Source organism: Ovis canadensis, chromosome 8, assembly GCF_042477335.2.
Source record: "Ovis canadensis isolate MfBH-ARS-UI-01 breed Bighorn chromosome 8, ARS-UI_OviCan_v2, whole genome shotgun sequence".
Taxonomy (NCBI): Eukaryota; Metazoa; Chordata; class Mammalia; order Artiodactyla; family Bovidae; genus Ovis; species Ovis canadensis.
The window spans coordinates 85,333,740-85,355,732 of NC_091252.1; the positions used below are offsets into that span (position 1 = coordinate 85,333,740).

General features: G+C 48.6%; 1 protein-coding gene, 1 long non-coding RNA gene and 1 pseudogene across 3 annotated transcripts in view; 1 reads left to right on the forward strand and 2 right to left on the reverse strand.

Annotated features, from left to right (window-relative positions):
• Positions 1-3,294, forward strand: LOC138444980 (uncharacterized). The gene is made up of 2 exons (XR_011258685.1): positions 1-498; positions 1,350-3,294. It is a non-coding gene; the product is annotated as an uncharacterized lncRNA (long non-coding RNA).
• On the reverse strand, positions 2,855-20,491 carry LOC138444967 (UL16-binding protein 1-like; annotated as a pseudogene).
• The window catches only part of LOC138444959 (UL16-binding protein 2-like), an 18,726-nt gene continuing 16,984 nt past the window's right edge, over positions 20,252-21,993 (reverse strand). Inside the window, exon 6 of one of the 2 annotated variants that reach the window (XM_069598706.1) lies at positions 20,252-20,341. The gene's annotated coding sequence lies outside the window, so the exon portion shown is untranslated. Of the gene's footprint in view, positions 20,342-21,103; positions 21,251-21,993 lie in introns of those variants that run through there. The other variant, XM_069598708.1, reaches the window with a different exon arrangement.

Here is a 21,993-nt window from a genome sequence, read left to right on the forward strand (position 1 = left end):
ATCTCTATGATTCCAGGCTCCTTCTTACTATTCCCTCTTTCCAGAAATTTCTTTTAAATGTCACCAGTCCTCCTGGAAATCTGTCAATACCGCCTCTGCTGTCAGCTCCTGAGGACTCCATCCTGATGTCACCATCTCTGATGTCACAGCAGGACTGAGTGACTCTTTTGGAAATCTTGCTTCCCCATTAGCTGTCAAGAGTCCCATGGGGACTGGGCTCCTCCCTCCCTCCCATCTTGCCTGAGGACCTGTCACAAGGGCCTCCACGTGTGGGTGCAACCAGGCTGCATAGTAGGGGTACCTGGGTCATGGGGGCTGAGGCGGCATCTGCCGAGTTTGGGGTCTGGACAAGGGCTTCACCCTTATTCTCCTTGCAGCATCACCGACCACGGGCCCCCCTACAGTGCAGCCCACGGCCACAGCCAGCAAGCACACCACCTGGATCCTCCCCAGTTTCATCATAACTGTCTTCCTGTGTTGAGTCCTTTTCAGGAGCAGGTACTGAGGGCAGAATTCAGAGGGAAGGCAGGGGCACAGGGCCTGGTGTGAGGCCAGGGAAGGTGAATCCCAGCCAACCCCTGCCCCTCACTGAACCTCCTCACCCTGGAAATGAGCAGGTGAATAAGACCCCATATCACCAAGAGCAATAATTGCAGACCTAACTCCAAAGGCCCGTTCTCACAGGAGTGGCGTGAATCAAGCAGGCAAGGCAGGAGACCTATAGCAGAGACTGTGGGAAGGGCTGAGGCCAGGCCTGTGCTCCTGGAACAGCAGTAGGTCTGACTCAGTGTGGCCTAAACGACCCCAGCCTCCTGGGGACCCAGAGCCTCCATCACTGAGCGGCCCTGCCTTGAGCAGAGGTGCCTGCGCATGGGTGGGTCTGAGCTGGGGTGGAGGTGCATAGTGGGGAGGGACCAGGAAGAGATGGGAGGCAGGGACTCTGGTTCTGAGAGCTGTCAGCTGCTGGCTCAGAGGCTTGACGGGAGCGAAGGAAGGAGGTTTCCGTGCAGCCCCCCATGTCTGTCAGGAAGCAAGGCCCCTCCTTTGGGGACCTGCTCCCTGGTCCTTTAGGCCCACCTTGGGGAGGATCTGGACCTGAGTAAAGGGAGCAGATTGATTCCTCACTGGCTCCAGTCCTGAGCCTGAGCAGGGGGTGTCAGGGCCTGGGGTGACTCTGTGATGCAGGAAGGAAGGAGGAGGTGACAAGAAGCTGCTGGGCCTGGGGTGGGGGTGGAGGACACAGGAGCCCCTCAGTGAGGGTTGGGCTGGGGGGGCTGGGTAGCAGCCACCCCACGAAAGTGACAGGAGTTCCTCAGCCCCCTGGACCAAGGCCTCTTTCTTTTCTGCAGGAGACGGTGCTCCCAGGAAGTGCGGCAGGTGCTCTGTCTGCCTTTCTCCTGCTCTTCACTTTATATCCAGGAGGTCAGACCCCAGTAATCCTGAGTGTTTTCCGGTTACGATGTCATAGTAGGCACATCATCTCATGGGCTTTATCACATTTGACGAAATCCTACTCAGGACTTTAAAAAAAACCAGAAACAATTTACTATGCCACTTTTTCCTGGTGCTAAGTGATGGGATTTCGACACTGAAATGTTCAAGTACTTGAAGAAATATCCACAAGCAGGACATTTTTCATCGTATTCTAGTTTGTGGATAATTAGACTCTGCCTTGTGACCTCGTTCTTGCAAATGATATTGCAAGAAAAATATCATCAGCTATTACAGGACTCAGGGATTCTTTCTGTGTCTGGAGTAATCACCTCAGCCTATTTTCAATAGAAGAAAGTTTTATTTATGACTATTTCCCTTAATAATTTATTATGCTGAAAGTGAAAGTGTTAGTCACTCAGTCGTGTCCGACTCTTTGTGACCCCCTGGACTATAGTTCGCCAGGCTCCTCTGTCCATGGGATTCTCCAGGCAAGAACACTGAAGTGGGTTGCTGTTTCCTTCTCCAGGGGACCTCTCTAACTCAGGGATTGAACCCGCGTCTCCTGTGTCTCTTGCGATGACAGGCGGATTCTTTACCATCTGAGCCACCGGGGAAGCCTGTTTATTATGCTAGTGCTATTTAAATCTGCATCTCAGGACTCCAGAAAACTTGAAGTATGTAAGAGTTTTGTTTTCTAACCCATGAGAGAGGCCGTGATGTCTCACCATTTCTCCATCTTATGGGATTCAGTGCACCTGGTGATACGGAGGAAACAGGGTCTGAGAGGACACACGCAGCTCTGCTCACAGCAGCTGGAACCTAGAAGCCACCTAAACATCCACCCACAGGTGAATGGACAAAGAAGATGTGGGACATATACACAGGGCAATACTACTCAGCCGTCAAAAAGAAAGAAATAATGCCATATGTAGCAACATGCATGGCCCTGGAGATTGTCATATTGAACAACATAAGTCAGACAGGGAAACGGAAGCACCTGTTGACATCCTTTATACTCAGAATCAAAAAAGTCATGATACAAGTGCTCTTACTTACAAAACAGAAAGAGACTCACAGACTTAGAGAATGAATTTATGGTTGCCAGCGGGAAAGGATGAGGGGAAAGGAATAGTTAGCGAGTCTGGGATCAACATATACACACTGATTTATTTAAAATGGATAACCAGCAAGGACCTACTGTATAGCACATAGAGCTCTGCTCAATGTTATGTGGCAGCCTGGGTGGGGATGGGAAGGGAGCTGGGGAAGAAGAGATGCATGTATGGAAGTGAAAGTGAAAGAAGGTTAGTTACACAGTCATGTCCGACTCTTTGGGATCCCATGGACTGTCAGCTGCCAGCTCCTCTGTTCATGGAAATCTCCAGGCAAGGGAGTACTGGAATGGGTTGCCATTTTCTTCTCCAGGGGATCTTCACTACCCGGGGATCGAACCTGGGTCTCTTGCATTGCAGGCAAATTCTTTAGCAACTGAGCCACCAGAGAAGATAGAGACATGTAAGTAAGTAAGTGTTAGTCACTCAGTCATGCCCGACTCTTTGTAACCCCATGGACTGCAGCCCACCAGACTCCTCTGTCTATGAGATTTTCTAGGCAAGGATACTGGAGTGGGTTGCCATTTCCTTCTCCAGGGAATTTTCCCCACCCAGGGATTGAATCTGGGTTTCCTGCACTGCAGGCAGATTCTTTACTGACTGAGCTACAAGGGAAGCCCTGTATGTGTGTTAAATCCCTAGCCTAGCTTCTTAGTGCTGTTCATTCAGGACGCCTGCACTCCTCTCTGGGTGTATATTTCCACCTTGCTTCCATCTTAAATAAACAATTTCTGTATGTCTCCAGTAATAACTTTGGTATCTGTTTTTACAGCTTTTGCCTCCTTGAAACATTCTTGCTTTCAAAGATGGTAAGAGCCAAGGGAACTTTGCATCTCGCCCCTGGTGTTTCAGTTCAGTCAGTTCAGTTCAATCGCTAGTCGTGTCCAACTCTTTGCAACCCCATGAATCGCAGTTCACCAGGCCTCCCTGTCCATCCCCAACTCCCGGGGTTCACTCAGACTCACGTCCGTCGAGTCCGTGATGCCATCCAGCCATCTCATCCTCGGTCGTCCCCTTCTCCTCCTGCCCCCAATCCCTCCCAGCATCAGAGCCTTTTCAAATGAGTCAACTCTTCACATGAGGTGGCCAAATGGAGCTTCAGCTTTAGCATCATTCCTTCCAAAGAAATCCCAGGGTTGATCTCCTTCAGAATGGACTGGTTGGATCTCCCTGCAGTCCAAGGGAGTCTCAAGAGTCTTCTCCAACACCACAGTTCAAAAGCATCAATTCTTCGGCGCTCAGCCTTCTTCACAGTCCAACTCTCACATCCATACATGACCACAGGGAATAGTGTCTAGAATTCCTCATTTTACACCAAGCTCCCCAGGTTCAGTTCCTGGGCAGGAAACTAAGATCCCTATTTAGCACCGCTCACTGCGTTCCCTCTAGATCAATATTAAGGAAATATACACCTTATATTACTATACCTTATATTAAGGTATAAATATGCACCTTAAATATACAGGTAGAGGGGCTTCACAATTTTGTCATGGGAGAATTTGCCTCTGCCAAGAGTTTAAAAAAAAGAGAAAGTCCTTCCAAAGTTAACCCGGGTCCTTCCCTTTCTAGGCCCTTTAATGGCTATTGTTGTTCTTTCCTTTCTAGTCCTTGTTTATTTAAACTTTTGATTGACTTTGTGTCTGTAGGATCTACCAGTTTGAAATAACACTCCTGGTGGCTCAAGGAATATAGCCCCTTCCAGTGGAGGGTGGCCCCGATCCATGTAGGTCCTTGTGAGGGACTTCTGCACCTTGAGGGGAGGCTCAGTTCAGTGGTCCCTGTCCAGCAGGGAAAAGTTTTGATAGAAGAAAGCTTTGGCCCCTTAACTGTTAAAAATAAAGTTGTAGAACCCCTCAGTAGGTAATGAGACAGGCTGGGACAGTTTGCTGCAGTGAGTGTACCGGGACAAAAGTCACATCAAGCATCAAAATACAAAGAAATTATAAGGGGCTAAAATAATTGCATGCATGTGCAGTTGGGAAAAATGATCAAACACAAGATACAAATAGACCAAAAACCCAAGGGGATTTCAGAGCAGCCAGGAGCAAAAGCAGAGTACTGGTCATGATCCCTGCATACAGCACCACCAAGGGCGAACAAACCACCCAGGTCACCCCTCTGGCCTGGACTCAGGACCTGCCCCCACCCTCATCTCATATGCGGGACCAGCTCCCCCACCCTCTGGAGCCAGCAAGGGAACATGTTCCTTGTTTTTGCTCCTTCATGAGTCCCAGTAAAGCTTTTTTCCCCCCTGAATTTGTGTCTGGCCTTTTACCAACTTCTATTGATCAAGTCCAGGAGCCCTAGTCGGGGCTAGGGAGGGCTTTTGCTGAAGGTCAGGATGCTGCTCGGATATGGTGTCTCCAGTGGGCTTCCAGCAGAAACAGGGGTTGAACATATGCAGATTCCAGGTGGGGATGTGCCGTGTCAGGAACAAAGCAGGCACAATGGTTGATGTGAGTAGAGAGATGGGACGGTTCCCAGGTCCTGACTGCAGAGTATGACGCTGGTTCAGAGCACAGGGTGATCCTAGAGGCAAATACCTGGATGGGCGGCCAACCTGGACACAAACTGCATGACTGAAAGGAATGAGACAGGGAATGCCCTGGGGCTCCACTGGTTAGGACTCCGGGTTTCACTGACAGGTGCCCAGTTTGATCACTGGTCAGGGAGCTAAGATCCCAAAAGCCAGGCAGCCGACCAAGAAACAAAAAACCCAAGAAACGAAAAGAAAATAGAACACAAGCTGGATGATCAGGACGCTGAAAACAGCCATGGCAACAGCTTGTCTGGATACTTTGCCCAGTTTCTAGAACTGAGTCAGTTATCAGAACCGAGAAGCCGTTACCTGAGAGAGATGCAGTTTCCAGCAGGCGGGCCCTCATCACCATGGCAAGCACAGTGCAGCAGTCCTCTGGCCTTCCCCATCCCCGGGAGCCACGTGGCCATTGACTCAGGTAAGTGCCCACTGGGAAGCAGAAGCCACCCCACATTCATATGGACCCCGTGTGACTCACATCATGTCCAGGTATCTGAAGCATCATCACGGCCCCGCTGTTATTAATGTGATGCATGAGATGCAGGGTACTGAGTACATAACCGTCCTGCATCCTGCTTACAGGGGTCTCATGGTGTGTGAAGACCCACACAGTGGTTATTTCACATTCTCCAGATTTGAACCAGTGATGGAAAAGTCTCTGTAGTTAGGAATGGGGTGAAGGCTGCCATAGTTGAGAAGTACGAGTACATTCTCATATTGCCTTTCCTTTGCTACAAACAGAATGTTGCAAGACCACCCTTTTCTGGGTAAAATGACAGAGATTAGTGAATAATCATAACCTGAAAGCATGTAGGGCTGTGATCCCTTCACATCTCCTTTTTACATCTGCCTGGTCTAAAGCATTCCTATCATGGCCGGACACTAAATATTTCAGGATTTGCAGACCAGAGGCCTCTGCAACAGCTCAACTCAGCTGTGGAAGGTGTTCATGGAAAGGACATGAAGGAAGGAGTGTGGCGGGATCTGCCACTGGGACCCTAGGACTCTGCGGCACCCATGACACAGAAGTCCATCAGCGGGGGAAATCGTGCCAGGGGTAACCTGCCTGCCTGCTAAGTCACTTCAGTCATGTCTGACTCTTTCAGACCCCATGGACTGTAGCCCACCAGGTCCCTCTGTCCATGGGATTCTCCAGGCAAGAATACCAGTGTGGGTTGCCATGCCCTCTCCCAGGGACAGCTTGTGACATCCTAATCAGAGCATCACAGCCCAGCTCCACAGGGTCAGAGGCACGACCACGCCACTTGAGTAAGGAAAGTCTAACATTTAAACATGGCCACTGATATGGTCCTGAGTCTGGTAGAGAAGGGACCTCCGGTCTTGATGAACTGGGCTCATCCACTCGGTAATTGTTACTGAGAGGTCAGCTGTCATAGGATAGAAGTGATCATGTGGTTTGGCATAAGCAGGGCCACAGGGGACAAGTAAGATGAGCAGCAGGGGACCGAGACCTCACACCGGAACTGTGGTACCTCCCCGTCCTCTGCTCACCTCTGTGGCTTCACAGGGTGCCCGTGGCCCCTTGGACTGAGGAAGCCACTCTGCAGCAGAGGAGGGGGGCGTTATCCTGTAACTGCAGGACCCACCCTCCTATCACATTCCCACCACTAGAGGCCACAAGGCAGACAGCGCAGGGTTGGGATTCATAAACAGGTAGCAGAGGCAGCCACTGGATAATTCCCCAGGTGATGAGTTGCCCAGTGCTGGGGTTCACAAACCAGGGCAGTGGTCAGAAGGATTCCTTTGGTTTTTCACGTTGTCTTTGCCTGTTGTTGCACCACAGACCTGGAGGTGCACAGAGACAGACACCAAAAGGCCTGAAGAGATGAACAGATTTGTCTTCTGTAGAAGAGTTCCCCAGCTCCTGTCTTAATCAATAACCATTACATGCTGCCATCTCCACAGTCTGTGGACGATATGAATGTGGTACCAAAGGGTAGAAGTGGGGGTGCCCCTCCTCACCCTGAGGCCCCCATGTCACACTTTGGAAGAATGGGCTCCTGTCCCTCTGGGGACCAGGCTGGGAGGCTTTTGTTGGGGTGAGACCTCACGCAAGGGGATAAGATGTCAGTGGTGGAGAGTGTGATTCATGTCCCTTCACAGGTGTGAAGGTATTGGAGGCCCTGGGCCTCTCGGGATGCAGAGATGTGGAATGAACTTAGTGAGCTGGGGGGAGGAGCCGTGGCCACTAAGGGGATGTGTCTGGGGAAGGGAGAGCCTGGGCGGCACGGGTGGTTCATGGCTGGTAAAGAGGCCTGGGAGTCAAAGGCAGGGTGTCGTGTGGAGAAGGGTTTGTTTAAACAGATGAGATGAATGGTGTGTGCTTTTCAGGGGGTGTCTGGGTTCCTCCCCACAGGAAGGTTGCCTGTCCCGCCCTGCCATGGGGGTTCCCACTCCTGGAGGCATGGCTGAGGGACTGGGAGCTTAGGGATAGCCGTGTTTCCTGCCATGCTCTCCTTGTCTTCTCGCCTCCCCACCTCCCATTGTCTGAGCATTGCTATTTCAACCAGTTTGCCATTTAGCTGGCCTGAAAGTGGCCAACCAGCCCAGCAGGTGCCTACAAGGAAAGGAGCTCACCTAAGGATTGAGGAGGAGGAGGCGGAGTCAACACCGCACCCGTGGGCTCTCTAATCAAGGCAGCTCGGGTCCCGCTCTCTGGTTATAATGCATCATCCCCGCCCTCTCCCAGCAGGTTCACCAGGAGCTCACCACCCTGTGCTTCGTGGGCACAGTTGGGCAGCAGAAGCAGGACCAGGAAGCATGACTGATGTTGGTGCCAGCAGCCCTTGCTACCTGGAGCCCCGGGGTGACCACCCTTGGGGAGGAGCCTGGTTGGCCAGTGGAGAAGGGAGTGAGTCCCCAGAGTCCTCCCACTGGATTCTCTCCTGGGGGCTCCCCCCAGGCTCCCCACACCCTCTGTGGGACTGATGTTCCTCAAAATTTCAACAATCTGTCCCTCACCTTTCTTCTATGCATCCCCTTCTCTGGATCCCTGGGTTCCTTGTGTTTTTTTTAGCAGCACTAACACCTGATAGGGACTTCCCTGGTGGCTCTGTGGTAAAGCGTCTGCCTGCAATGCAGGAGACCTGGATTCGATTCCTGGGTCAGGAAGATACCCTGGGGAAGGAAATGGCAATCCACTCCAGCACTCTTACCTAGAAAATCCCACGGACGGAGGAGCCTGATAGGCTACAGTTCATAGGGTCACAAAGAGTTGGACAGGACTGAGTGACTTCACAACACCTGATAAGGGTGGCTCAGCAGTAAAGAATCCACCTGTCAATGTGGGAGAAATCTGTTCCATCCCTGGATGGGGAAGATCCCCTGGAGGAGGAAATGGCAACACACTCCAATATTCTTGCCTGAGGAAATCCCATGGACAGAGGAGGCTAGTGGCCTACAGTCCACAGGATCACAGAAATACGACTTAGTGACTAAACAACAACTCCCGAGACAGGGGTTGGCGAGTCCTCAGCATATACACACTCGGGGTCACCTGCATGATCTCCTCAGGTCCTAAATGAATGTTCAGCCTCTGTTCATTCCCGAGGGTAGCGTTTCCCATTTACAAATGTGTAAGTTGAGACATGGCAAGATGAGGAAACTAGCACAGTCAGAATTTTGTCAGATTCCTGTTTCTGGAGGTATCTATAGTCCACATCCATGAAACTGCTTCAGGTACTAATTGCAACCTCCCCAGCCCTCCACCTCTGACCTCATGCCTGGGAATGTGGAGTGAGGCCAGGGTACAGGGGCATGCATGTAGTGAGTCTGGGTGCCCAGGTCCCTGGGGCCCACGCTCCTCACTCGGGGCCGACCCGGCCCTCTCTGATGGCAGCCTCTGACTTCCTCCTGTTCTCCCAGTCCTTCCTCCCTGTGGTCTGAGTCTACCAGGGGCTTCTGGGTTGCCTCCTCTGGGGAATTCAACCCAGGCTCCCACCCCCAGCCCTTCATAAGGGAGTCTCTCACCACGCAGCACACTTGGCCCCACCAAGCTCTTGCCCCACCCAACCCTGAGTCCTTCCCACCCTTGTGGGTCTCTTGTCCTCCAACCAGCCTCCCAGCACAGGTCTGTCCCACACAGAGACTCTAGTGAGTCTGTTGAGAACCTTCTTGTCTCCTTTGCACCTGCTGATTCACAGAGTTTGGAGCTCTCCGTGGGCGGCAGCTGGGTGACCCCAAGGTAGAGTCTGGTGCCGCACCGGGTGTGAGTCAGGGTTTCTACCAGAGAAGCCTTCATGTGGCAATGCAGTCACACAACTCATCAGGATCCCAGGGACCTGCAGTGATTGTCTTAGCCTGGGCTGGCGTCACGTGGAGGTGGGGCAGAGCTGAGAGATTGGCTAGAGCCAAGCTTTGGCCTCTCCCTGTGTGTCTGTGTTTGTGGTGGTGGGGGGATGGTTTGCAGGGAGTCTCCTGTCTGGAGCTCTGTTGGCTGTGAGCCCCAGCCAATGCTAGGCATGGTCTCCAAATGCTGGCCAGAGCACCAGACACTTTGCAATCTGCTGACTCTGCTGGGACAGGAAACAAGTAATTCTGTGTCCATGGTCTCTAAGAGTGGAGTCTCCATTTCCCACAGTCCTCCAGTGCTTCAGATCATAAACCCTCTTCGTTTCTAAAACATGAGTGAGGGAATGGGGGCATGGGTTTGCTTCTCCCAGCACTGCACCAGGGCTGGGGTGCCTGATGTAGGGCCTAAACCTCCTGCTCCTTAGGCAGAGTGCTCCATTTTGTGATGACCCCTCTGTTGGAGAGTACCTGGCCAAAGGGTCCTGACTAGATCCCTTCTTTTCTGCTCCTGCCCTTCTCAGCATGATTCTTTCTCTATGCTGGTTGTAGAGGGGATGTTCTGCTGGTTTCAGGTCTTTTTCTCAGAAGAGCTGTTTTGTATGTTGTTGTAGTTTTGGTGTGTTCATGGGAGAGTGGAGCTCATGGCATCCTACTTGGCCATCTTGATTTTGCTTTTGTGTGATCAATGATCTTTCATGTTAGTATTGTGATTGTTTTGAGGTGCCAGGAACCATGTGTACATTGCCATCTGATACGTGTGTGAGTCCTGACTGCTACGTTGACCCGTCCATCTCTGTCCTGAGACTCCTGAGTCCCTGAGACACAGCAATATAAAAATCAGGCCAATTAATAACATTACCTCTACATGTCCCATTGACAAGAAGAATCATGCCTCTCTCACTTTAAATCCAAAGATAGAAATGGTTAAGCTTTTGAAGAAGGCATGTCAAAGCCAAGATGGGCCAGAAACGAGGCCTCTCTCCCCTAATAGTCAAGTTGTGAAGCAAAGAAATGTTCTTAAAGGAAATCAAAAGTGCTCCTCCAGTGAACACACAAAGGAAGATAGCAAAACAGCCTTACTGCTGATATGGAGAATCTTTCAGTGGACTGGAAGAAAGATCGCAACACTGCCTTAGGCCAAAGCCTAATCCAGAGCAAGGCCCTAGCTCGCTTCAAATCTATGAAGGCTGAATGAGGTGAGGAAGCTGCAGAAAAAAGAGTTGAAAGCTGTTAGAAGTTGGTTCATGAGTTTTAAGGAAAGAAGCCATCTTCATAACATAAAGCTCAGAGTGGAAGAGAGAGGGTTGATGCCGAAGCTGCAGCAAGTCATCCAGAAGATCTAATAAAATAATCTCTGAAGATGGCTGTCCTAAATTAGAGCTTTCCAGTGTAGAGAAAAGAGTGTTCTATTGGAAGAAGATGCCCCTGAGGACTTGCATGGCTAGCAAGGAGAACTCGGTGCCTGGCTTCAAAGATTCAAAGGCTAGGCTGACTCTCTTGTTAGGGGCTAATGCAGCTGGTAACTTGAAGCCAAGCCTCACTTACCTTCTTAAAATCCTAGTGACTTTCAGAATTATGCTAAATCTGCTCTGCCTGTGCTCTGCAAATGGAACAACAAAGTCGAGATGACAGCATCTCAGTTTACATCACTGATTACCAAAAATAGAAAATCCACTGTGGAAACCTAGTGCTCCCAAAAAAGGATTCCCTTCAAGATATCACTGCTCATTGAGAATGCACCCAAGGGCCCTGATGGAGAAGTACAATGAGATTCACGTTGTTTTCACACCTGCTAACACATCATCTGTTCTGCAGCCCATGAATCAAGGAGTAGTCATGATGTTCAAGTCGTGGCATTTAGGAAATAGTTTCTCTAAGGCTATAGCTGCCACAAATAGTGATTCCTCTGATGGATCTGGGCAAAGTCAATTGAAAACTTTCTAAAGCGAATTCATGATTATAAGCTCCATCCAAAACATTCGTGATTCATGAATAGGGGTTGAAATTTCAACATTAATAGAAATTTAGAAGAAGTTGATTTTAACTTTCTAGATGACTTTGAGGGGTTCAAGAGTTCACTTTTGAAGAAGTAACTACAGATATGGTGAAAATAGCAAGAGGGCTAGAATTAGAAGTGGAGCCTAATGTAAAGATGGGACTGATTGTTGCAATCTAATGATAAAATTGGAATAAATGAGAGTTGACTCTAATGGATGAGCAAACAAAGTGGCTTCTTGATATAAAATCTACTCCCAGTGAAGATTCTGTGAAGATTGTTGAAATGACAACAAAGGACTTAGAATCTTTTAAGTTTAGAATAAATTTAGTTGAAAAGGCAGGAGGAGGACTTGAGAGGATTACCTCCAGTTTTGAAAGAAGTTCTACTATGGGTAAAACGCTGTCAAAGAGCATTGCTGCTCAGAGAATCCTTCTGTGAAAGGAAGAGTCAAATGATGTGGCAAATTTCACTGTTGTCTTATTTTCAGAAATTGTGCTACCCACCAAAACCCTCAGCAACCACCACCCTAATTAGTCAGTAGCTACAGACACTGAGACAGGACCCTCCACCAGCAAAAACATGGTGACTCACTGGAGGCTCAGAGGATGCTCAACATATTTTATTTTAGAAACAAAGTGTTGTGTATTAAGGTCTGGACATTGTTTATTTAGACATGAAGGTATTGCACACTTAACAGACTTCCATGTCAACACAATGTTATGTGCAGTGGAAATGAAAAAATTTGTGTGATTCCCTTTATTGTGAAATTTACTGTATTGCCCTGGTCTGGAACCCAGCCCACAGTATCTCTGAGGTTGGCCTCTATCTACATGGCTTTTAGGCTATGTTTTCCAGCCTGGAACTAACACTCGGATGGCTGCATAGTAGGGTGAACACATGACCTACTGTTGGGATATGGTGAAACATACATTTAAAAATCCAGAGAATTTAAGAATCACTTCACAGCTGGACTGCATGTTACTTTAGGAATGATCCTTAAGTTCTGTTTCCACAAGAAATAAAGCATTATCATTGGTTTTATTTATATAATGTGGAGGAATGGGGAAATACCGTGACTTCTCTCCTGGTTTAGAAAACAGGCATGAAGTACTTAACTTTTCTGCAATATAGAGATGTTGATTTAAGAATCACTATAAAGGCTTCCCAGGTGGTGCTTGTGGTAAAAATCAGCCTGCCAACAAATGAACTACAGGAGACACAGGCGACATGAGTTTGATCCCTGGATCAGGAAGATGCCCTGGAGACAGAAATAGCAACCACTCCAGTATTCTTGCTTGGGAAATCCCATGTACAGAGGAGCCTGGTGGCCTACAGTCCATGGGGTCGCAAAGAATCAAACACGACTCAGCACCAATGGGGTAATAAATTATGAAGGGAACAAGTCAATGTAAAATTGTATCCCTTTGAAAATATAATGAAGTTGTTTCTCTGGATAAAGAAACAAAACCCTGAGTCCTGTAATAGCAGATGTATTTTTCCACCAATATCATCATTTTTAAGAATAAGGTCATGATGCAGGCAAAAGTCTAATTTTCCAAAAACTAGAAGATAGAAAGTGTTATGTTTGTGGTGATCTCTTGTTCAAGTAGTAGAAAGTATTAGTGCAGAGATTGCATCACTCAACACCAAGAGAAAGTGGGAAAGGAGATTTGAAAAAAGTAAAGATGTTGAGGAGGATGCTCATCAGATGCGACAAGAGACTCGAGATGGTGCAGCCACCGTGTCGTCATAACTGACAGACAGACTTGGGGTTCCTAAGGTCTCATCTCCTGGCTCTAAAGTGAACAGCAGGAGAACAAAGGCAGCCAAGCAAAGACTGAGTCCTGAGGCTGACAGTGCCCTGTCAGGCGCTTTCTGGGAGCACCATCTCCTGAGGAAAAGAAACAGGTGTTGGTCCAGGAGGCTGAGGAACTCCTGCCACTTTCCTGGGGCGGCCCCTCCCCAGCCCCCATCCAGCCCCGCCTTCACTGAGGGGCTCATATGTCCTCAACCCCCACCCCTACTCCAGGCCCAGAAGTTTCTTGTCACCTCCTCCTTCTTTCCTACATCACAGAGTCTTGCCAGGCCCTGACACCCCCTGCTCAGGCTCAGGACTTGAGCCAGTGAGGAATCAATCTGCTCCTTTACTCAGGTCCGGATCCTCCCTGAGGGGGGCCGAAAAGACCAGGGAGCAGGTCCCCAGAAGAGGGGCCTTGCTTCCTGACAGCCTTGGGGGGCTTCAGGCAAATATTCCTTCGCTCCCCTCCAGCCTCAGAGCCAGCAGCATACACAGCTCTCAGGACCAGGGACCCTGCCCCCATCTCTTCATGGACTCCTAGCTGGGCGCCTCCACCCCAGCTCAGGCCCACCACTCCCAGGCACCTCTGCTCAAGGCAGGGCCACTCAGTGACAGGGCTCTGGGTCCCCAAGGAGGCTGGTGACGTGCAGGCCACAGGCTGAGTCAGAACTGTTGCTGCTCCAGGAGTACAGGCCTGGCCTCAGCCCTTTCCACAGTCTCTCCTGTGGGGCGCCTGCCTTGCCTGCTTGACCCACGCCACTTCCTGTGAGTAAGGACCTTTGGAGTTGGGTCTGCAAAGGCCTTTCCACCCCTTCCTCTTGGGATAACAGCCTGGCCTCTCTCATCTTGGCCTCTGGGTGGGTCCCCTCCCTGCTGACACATCATATGGAGCCCCCATGCTGCTCTCAGCCCCCTGAGTCCTGCCCTTGTCTTGAGTGCCTGCTGTTCTCACACCACTACCCTGGGCCCAGTCAGCCAGCAGTCTGTGCTCAGTCAGGGGACTTGGTTAAACCCTTTAAGTATCAGTAGGCCCTCAGCCTAGTGGAAGCCGCTCCCTTTTCACAGTGTCAGCTGACAGTGGGGACCTCTCAGAACTCAGGGCTGAGCTTGTCGAATTCTGCTCTCAGGTGATATGGGGTCTCATCTCCCTGCTCATTTCCAGGATGAAGAGGTTCAGTGAGGGGCAGGGGTTGGCTGGGATTCACCTTCCCCGGCCTCACACCAGGCCCTGTGCCCCTGCCTTCACTCTGAATTCTGCCCTTAGTACCTGCTCCTGGAAAGTACTCAGCCCAGGAAGTCAGTTATGATGAAACTGGTGAGCAGCATGGGGAGGATCCGGGATTTGGACTTGACGGCTGTGGCCATGGCTGCACGGTAGAGGGGCCCATGGCTGGTGGTGCTGCATGGAGAGTAAGAGTGAAGCCCTTGTCCAGACCCCAAACTAAGCTGATGCCTCCTCACCCCCCTGACTCAGTACCCCTACTGTGCAGACAGTTTACACACATCACATGGAGGCCCCTGAGATAGATCCTCAGGTGAGACAGGGGGAAGGGAGGAGCCCAGTCCTCATGGGGCTCTGACAGCTAATGGGGAAGCAAGGTTTCCAACACAGCCACTCAGTCCAGCTGTGACATCAGAGATTGTGACCTGAGGATGCAGTCCTCAGGAGCTGACAGCAGAGGTGGTATTGACAGTTTTCCCGAAGTAGAATTGGTGACATTTGAAATAAGAGTCTAGAAAGAGGATCCAGTGAGAATTAAATCCCAGAAATAAAAAAGATGTCTACAGGATTTGGGTCAGCAAAAATCCACGTTCAGTCATCCAAACGCCTGTGCTGTGAGAAGAGATGTCAGGAGGTGGAAGAGGAAGGAGGATGACAGAGCATCCCGGATCATTGTTCTCCCAAGGAACAACTCACTTTTTTAATTTATTTTTTTACATTCTTTTATTTTCATTCATGCCCCAACCTCCCAGGAGCCAGCACAAGGAGTCCTGCCTTGTTAGTCCATAAGGTTAAGGGGTCTGACAGGCAAAGGTGGGTCAGGCCTTAAGAGAGCCTTGCTGAATTTTCTTGAGCATCTACCCCCAAAACCAGAGTCTGCCTGCCTTACTGCACTGTGCTTTCCACCTATTCTTCTGACATTACAGGGGGGCTAACCCCGACCACCTTTCTCTGGAAAAAGTTAACTTAGAGCTCCAGTTAACAGTCTCCTGCATATAAAAGGAGTGTTTCAGCTCAAACCCCTCTGATGGCTCTCTAACTTGCCTTAACCAGACTTTTACAACTACGCATGTGATTGTTTACAACCCCCCAACTGTGAGAGGCACGGGAAGCCTAAAACATAGAGCCTTTCAAAGAGTTAAAAGTTATTAGAGTAGTGCTGGTGTAGGATTTCATTATTGGGCCAATGCTTGTTTCTAAGTTCCCATATCTCTTATCCACTGTGCACCTGGGAGTACATTTGTTAACATAGTTAGAATGTAAGAAAAAACAAATGTAGCCTTGAAACTAACCACATCACACCTTTGAGCTAATTGGTTCTTTCTTTGTTGTAACTCGCTGCACCTTTGCCTAGTGAAAATGTAACTTTGTTTGATATTTTCTGAGGCTGACATAGATTAGAAATATAAAGAAAAAACACTTTAAGGGAAAATAAGTTTTCTGGTTGAACAGCCTTTGTCAAAAGAGGGTCTTAAAATGTTTCACAGGCCTCCAAGGCCAGATGATAATGTACACAACATCATTTGTGGAAAAGGTATAAAAGTCCTTTTGAAAATAAAGTTATGGGGCCTCGCTCACCGAAGCAGCTTGGTCTCCCCGTGTCAATCATTTTCTCTCTCTCCCTCTCACTCTTTTTCAGGCTTATCGCTTGGAGCATAGAGGCTCCCTGTGTTCACTTATCTGCCAGGGTTTCTAAGACCTGAACGGGAAGACGTTCTGTGTTTCACTCCCTCGGGAGACTGGGAGGGCACCTGTGGCCTCCGTGAACAGGGCAAACTTCTTGTCTCGGAGTTTTATTGGTTCTCTTTGTAAACCAAGGAATATCAGCCTCTTTCTTCTTCTGTATGCTGAAGAAGCTGAAGTTGAATGGTTTTATGAAGACCTACAAGACCTTTCAGAACTAACACCCCCCAAAAGTGTCCTTTTCATTATAGGGGACTGGAATGCAAAAGTGGGAAGTCAAGAAACACCTGGAATAACAGGCAAATTTGGCCTTGGAATGCAGAATGAAGCAGAGCAAACACTGATAGAGTTTCGCCAAGAAAATGCACTGGTCATAGCAAACACCCTCTTCCAACAACACAAGAAAAGACTGTACACATGGACATCACCAGATGGTCAACACTGAAATCAGATTGATTGTATTCTATGCAGCCAAAGATGGAGAAGCTCTATACAGTCAACAAAAACAAGACCAGGAGCTGACTGTGGCTCAGATCATGAACTCCTTATTGCCAAATTCAGACTTAAATTGAAGAAAGTAGGGAAAACTGCTAGACCATTCAGGTATGACCTAAATCAAAGCCCTTATGATTTACACTGGAAGTGAGAAATAGATTTAAGGGCCTAGATCTGATAGACAGAGTGCCTGATGAACTATGGAATGAGGTTCGTGACAATGTACAGGAGACAGGGATCAAGACCATCCCCTAGAAAAGAAACGCAAAAAAGCAAAATGGCTGTCTGGGGAGGCCTTACAAATAGATGTGAAAAGAAGAGAGGCGAAAAGCAAAAGAGAAAAGGAAAGATATAAGCACCTGAATGCAGAGTTCCAAAGAGTAGCAAGAAGAGATAAGAAAGCCTTCTTCAGTGATCAATGTAAAGAAATAGAGGAAAAGAACAGAATGGGAAAGACTAGAGATCTCTTCAAGAAAATCAGAGATACCAAGGGAATATTTCATGCAAAGATGGGCTCGATAAAGGACAGAAACGGTATGGATCTAACAGAAGCAGAAGATATTAAGAAGAGGTGGCAAGAATACACGAAAGAACTGTACAAAAAAGATCTTCATGACTCAGATAATCATGATGATGTGACCACTAATCTAGAGCCAGACATCTTGGAAAGTGAAGTCAAGTGGGCCTTAGAAAGCATCACTATGAACAAAGCTAGTGGAGGTGATGAAATTCCAATTGAGCTATTTCAAATCCTGAAAGATGATGCTGTGAAAGTGCTGCACTCAATATGCCAGCAAATTTGGAAAACTCAGCAGTGGCCCCACTGGAAAAGGTCAGTTTTCATTCCAATACTAAAGAAAGGCAATGCAAAACAATACTCAAACTACTGCACAATTGCACTCATCTCACATTCTAGTAAAGTAATGCTCAAAATTCTCCAAGACAGGCTTCAGCAATACGTGAACCATGAACTTTCTGACGCTCAAGCTGGTTATAGAAAAGGCAGAGGAACCAGAGATCAAGTTGCCAACATCTGCTGGATCATGGAAAAAGGAAGAGAGTTCCAGAAAGACATCAATTTCTGCTTTATTGACTATGCCAAAGCCTTTGACTGTGTAGATCACAATAAACTGTGGAAAATTCTGAAAGAGATGGGCATACCAGACCACCTAACCTGCCTCTTGAGAAATCTGTATACAGGTCAGGAAGCAACTGTTAGAACTGGACTTGGAACAACAGACTGGTTCCAGATAGGAAAAGGAGTCCGTCAAGGCTGTATATTGTCACCCTGCTTATTTAACTTATATGCAGAGTACATCATGAGAAATGCTGGACTGGAAGAAACACAAGCTGGAATCAAGATTGCCCGGAGAAATATCAAGAACCTCAGATATGCAGATGACAGCACCCTTATGGAAGAAAGTGAAGAGGAGCTAAAAAGCCTCTTGATGAAAGTGAAAGAGGAGAGCGAAAAAGTTGGCTTAAAGCTCAACATTCAGGAAACAGTTCATGGCATCCAGTCCCATCACTTCATGGGAAATAGATGGGGAAACAGCGGAAACAGTGTCAGATGTTATTTTGGGGGGCTCCAAATCACTGCAGATGGTGACTGCAGCCATGAAATTAAAAGACGCTTACTCCTTGGAAGAAAATTTATGACCAACCTAGATAGCATATTCAAAAGCAGAGACATTACTTTGCCGACTAAGGTCCGTCTAGTCAAGGCTATGGTCTTTCCTGTGGTCATGTATGGATGTGAGAGTTGGACTGTGAGGAAGGCTGAGCGCTGAAGAATTGATGCTTTTGAACTGTGGTGTTGGAGAAGACTCTTGAGAGTCCCTTGGACTGCAAGGAGATCCAACCAGTCCATTCTGAAGGAGATCAGCACTGGGATTACTTTGGAAGGAATGATGCTAAAGCTGAAGCTCCAGTACTTTGGCCACCTCATGCGAAGTGTTGACTCATTGGAAAAGACTCTGATGCTGGGAGGGATTGGGGGCAGGAGGAGAAGGGGACGACCGAGGATGAGATGGCTGAATGGCATCACGGACTTGATGGACGTGAGTCTGTGTGAACTCTGGGAGTTGGTGATGGACAGGGAGGCCTGGCGTGCGGCGATTCATGGGGTAGTGAAGAGTCAGACAGGACTGATCAACTGAACTGAATGGAACTGAACTCTCTCCTCTATTTTCTTATCTAAAACATTCTTTCCTTACCTCTCTCTAAATCAATTGCCGACTCCATCTCTGCTTTGAATTACCCTGGAACCACCGGGGCAGGACCCCAGAACAAAACATTGTTAATTGGGGGATAGCCATTAAAAATGTTATGATAGTTTCAGGTGAACAGCAAAGGGATTCACCCGTACACATACATGTACCCCGTCTCTCCTAAACCCCTCTTCCATCCAGGTTGGCACATAACATTGAGTAAAGTTCCATGTGCTATACAGTGGGAGCTTGTTGGTTATCCATATACATGTAGAGGCGTGTACATGACCTTCCCAGAGTCCCTAACTCTCCCTTCCCCGGGTAACCATAAGCTTGTTTTCTAAGACTGTGAGTCTCTTTCTGTTTTATAAGTTTTCTTGTACTATTTCTTTTTAGATTCCACATATAAGACATGTCATATGATATTTCTCCTTCTCTTTCTGACGTAGATCACTCAGTGATACTCTCTAGGGCCATCCATGTTTCAGGAACAGCTCACTTTAGATGGATCACTATGTCAAAACACACACACACACACACACACACACACACACACATGCACACACAGAGGGTGGGTCCATACCACCTTGAGTGGACTACCATTTCATTGTACTCATTTCACTTACCCGAGGTCTTCAAAATTTTCTCCCAGTGCACCATAAACTCCCGAAGCCAGGCCCGACAGTCTCCATGGAGACCTTCTTGAAGAAGTCGGTCACAGCTCTGTCCTTCTCCCACTTCTCTTTAATCCACCTCCCTCCAGAATGATCCATTGTCCAATGCCCATTCTCTGAATCAAAGCAGAGGCACATTTCTCCCTTGAAGCCGAACTGCCAGGATCCACTGATGTGTCCATCCTCTTCACACTGGCACGTCATCCTGCCCTGCAGGGTCAGAGGGTCTGACCCCATCGAGGAAAAGAAAGAGTGCAGGCTCCGGACTTGACGAATTCTTTGCCTCACCGTGTCCACCTCCCCTGGGCCCAGGTAATCTGGCCCCGATCTCTCCTCCAAGGCCTGCTCCTTCCACTAGACTACTAGGAAAGGACCAATACCCAATTGAATTTTTTCCCCATAAGCAATGGATACAGCTTTTTCAGTATTTGGACTTCCTAATTCACCCCTGGTCTCGATGGACATGAGTTTGACTTGATGGACACGAGTCTGAGCAACCTCTGGTAGTTGGTGAAGGACAGGGAAGACTGGCATGCTTCAGTCCATGGGGTTGCAAAGAGTGGGACACGACTGAGCGACTGAACTGAACTGAATTGAACTCACCTCTGGGTGCGTGTTTCTCCGGTATAATGTCAGGCAATTGCCCCTTGAGGAAGTCCCCGATGTCTCTCAGTGTTTCTCTCTGGGTTTCCCAAGTGTTCATAGTTTTCACCTCCTCTCCCAATGGACTTGTGGATTGGATCATGGTGCCAGCACAGTCATAGAGATAAACATTCCCATCTACCTGGCCTTGAATAACACACCACAGCTCTCCAGGACTGGGGTGAGGATCAACGGGGAAGTTGTAGCAAAGACAGTGAGCGTCTATGAAGGAAAACGCAGGTGAGGGCAGGTTTTGGAGAAGAAGACCCATTACCTCCTTCCCCCACTCATGTGAGAGCAGAGGAAAGCTGCAGGGCTGGATTGGCAGAGCTGGAAGGCCCCCCTGGTCCCCAACACCACCTACAACCTGGGCAAGTGGAGAAACCACATAACATTATCTGTACTGTGCTCATAAGGCCCACACAGAACCCAAAGCTGCAGAAAGGAGAATTCACAATTGGGGGTCACAGGGTTTAGCAAGGCCAGGGAGATGCTGCTGATCTACCACTTTGATGGGTCTTGGGATCCTGGAGAAGGCCTGGCCCACATGGCATGAAAGAGAAAATCCAGAACTTCCAAGGCAGGTGGTAGAGGAGGGGATCAAAGGCTCAGAGAAGTTAATGTGCCAGGGTGGACATGGTATGAAAGGGCATGAAAGTGTGCAGTCCCCCAGGTTCTATGGAGCCCGAGAGGAAAGAATGGATGAGAAGCATCTCCAACAGCTCAAGGGTGACTTTTGCTAAAGGTCAAGGACGGTGGTGGGATTGGTGTACCAGTGCGCTTCCAGCAGGAGTGAGGATGGAGAAGGGGAAAGAGTTGATGCCAGGGGGAGTGCCCTATGTCAGAAGCAAAGCTGATGCAGTCGCCAAAGTGACCAGGGAGCCCCACTGTAGCCAGGCCTCACTGCAGAGAGTACCACGCTGGCTCCTAGCACAAGGTGATCCTAGAGGCAGACAAAAGAGCAGTGAGCCCTGCTAAAAACTACACGATTGAAAGGGAAAATTATATTAAAAAAACAGAGACAAACACAAGGCTGGATGTTCAGGAACCTGAGCAGACATCCCAACAAAATGTCCGGATCCTTTGTGCAGTATCCAGCACTGAGTCAGGTCTTATATTCAGAATCCATTCCTAGAGACAGAGATGCCAGGCATCAACAAGGAGGGCCCTCATCACCACAGCAAGTGCAGAAGTCCTTCTGGCCTTGGAAGCCACACGGTCATTGACTGGGGTAAGTGTACACTTGGCAGAGAAGCCACTCCCACATTCATAGGACCTAGAGTGGGACTGTCATCATGTCCAGCAGTCTGAAACATCATCATGGCCCGCCTGTTATTACTGTGATGCCTGAGATCTGTGTAAGGAATACACATCTGTCCCACGTCCTGCCCACAGGAGTGTCACCCATTCACTGGTCCTCATAGTGCTCATTTCACATCCACTGCATTTGCATATGAATGAAAAATCTTCACAGTTCGTAAGTTACTGTGCCTGCCGTGAGGGCTACCATAGAAGCGATTTCCAAGTTCACACTTCTGACACTGACCTTCATCCCCCAATAGTACGTGTAAAGAATATCATATCCTGGAGAAAATGACAGAGTACCAACCTACAACCCTCCAGGGCTGCAGGAGTGTCATCCCTATCCTATCTCCATTTAATTCCCAGTGTGGCCCATAGATTTCTATAATTGTACATATGACATTTCAGGCTCTGCAGACCATGATTTTTTGATACAACTGCTGTCCTAGCACAAAAGCAGTCACAGACGACTGGTGACTGATGACCTGCTTCTTGGGCAGATGACCCAGCAGAACCTGTGACGTCAGAGTTATCTGTCTGTGGTCGGAAAGGTGGTATGTGCCGAATATGGC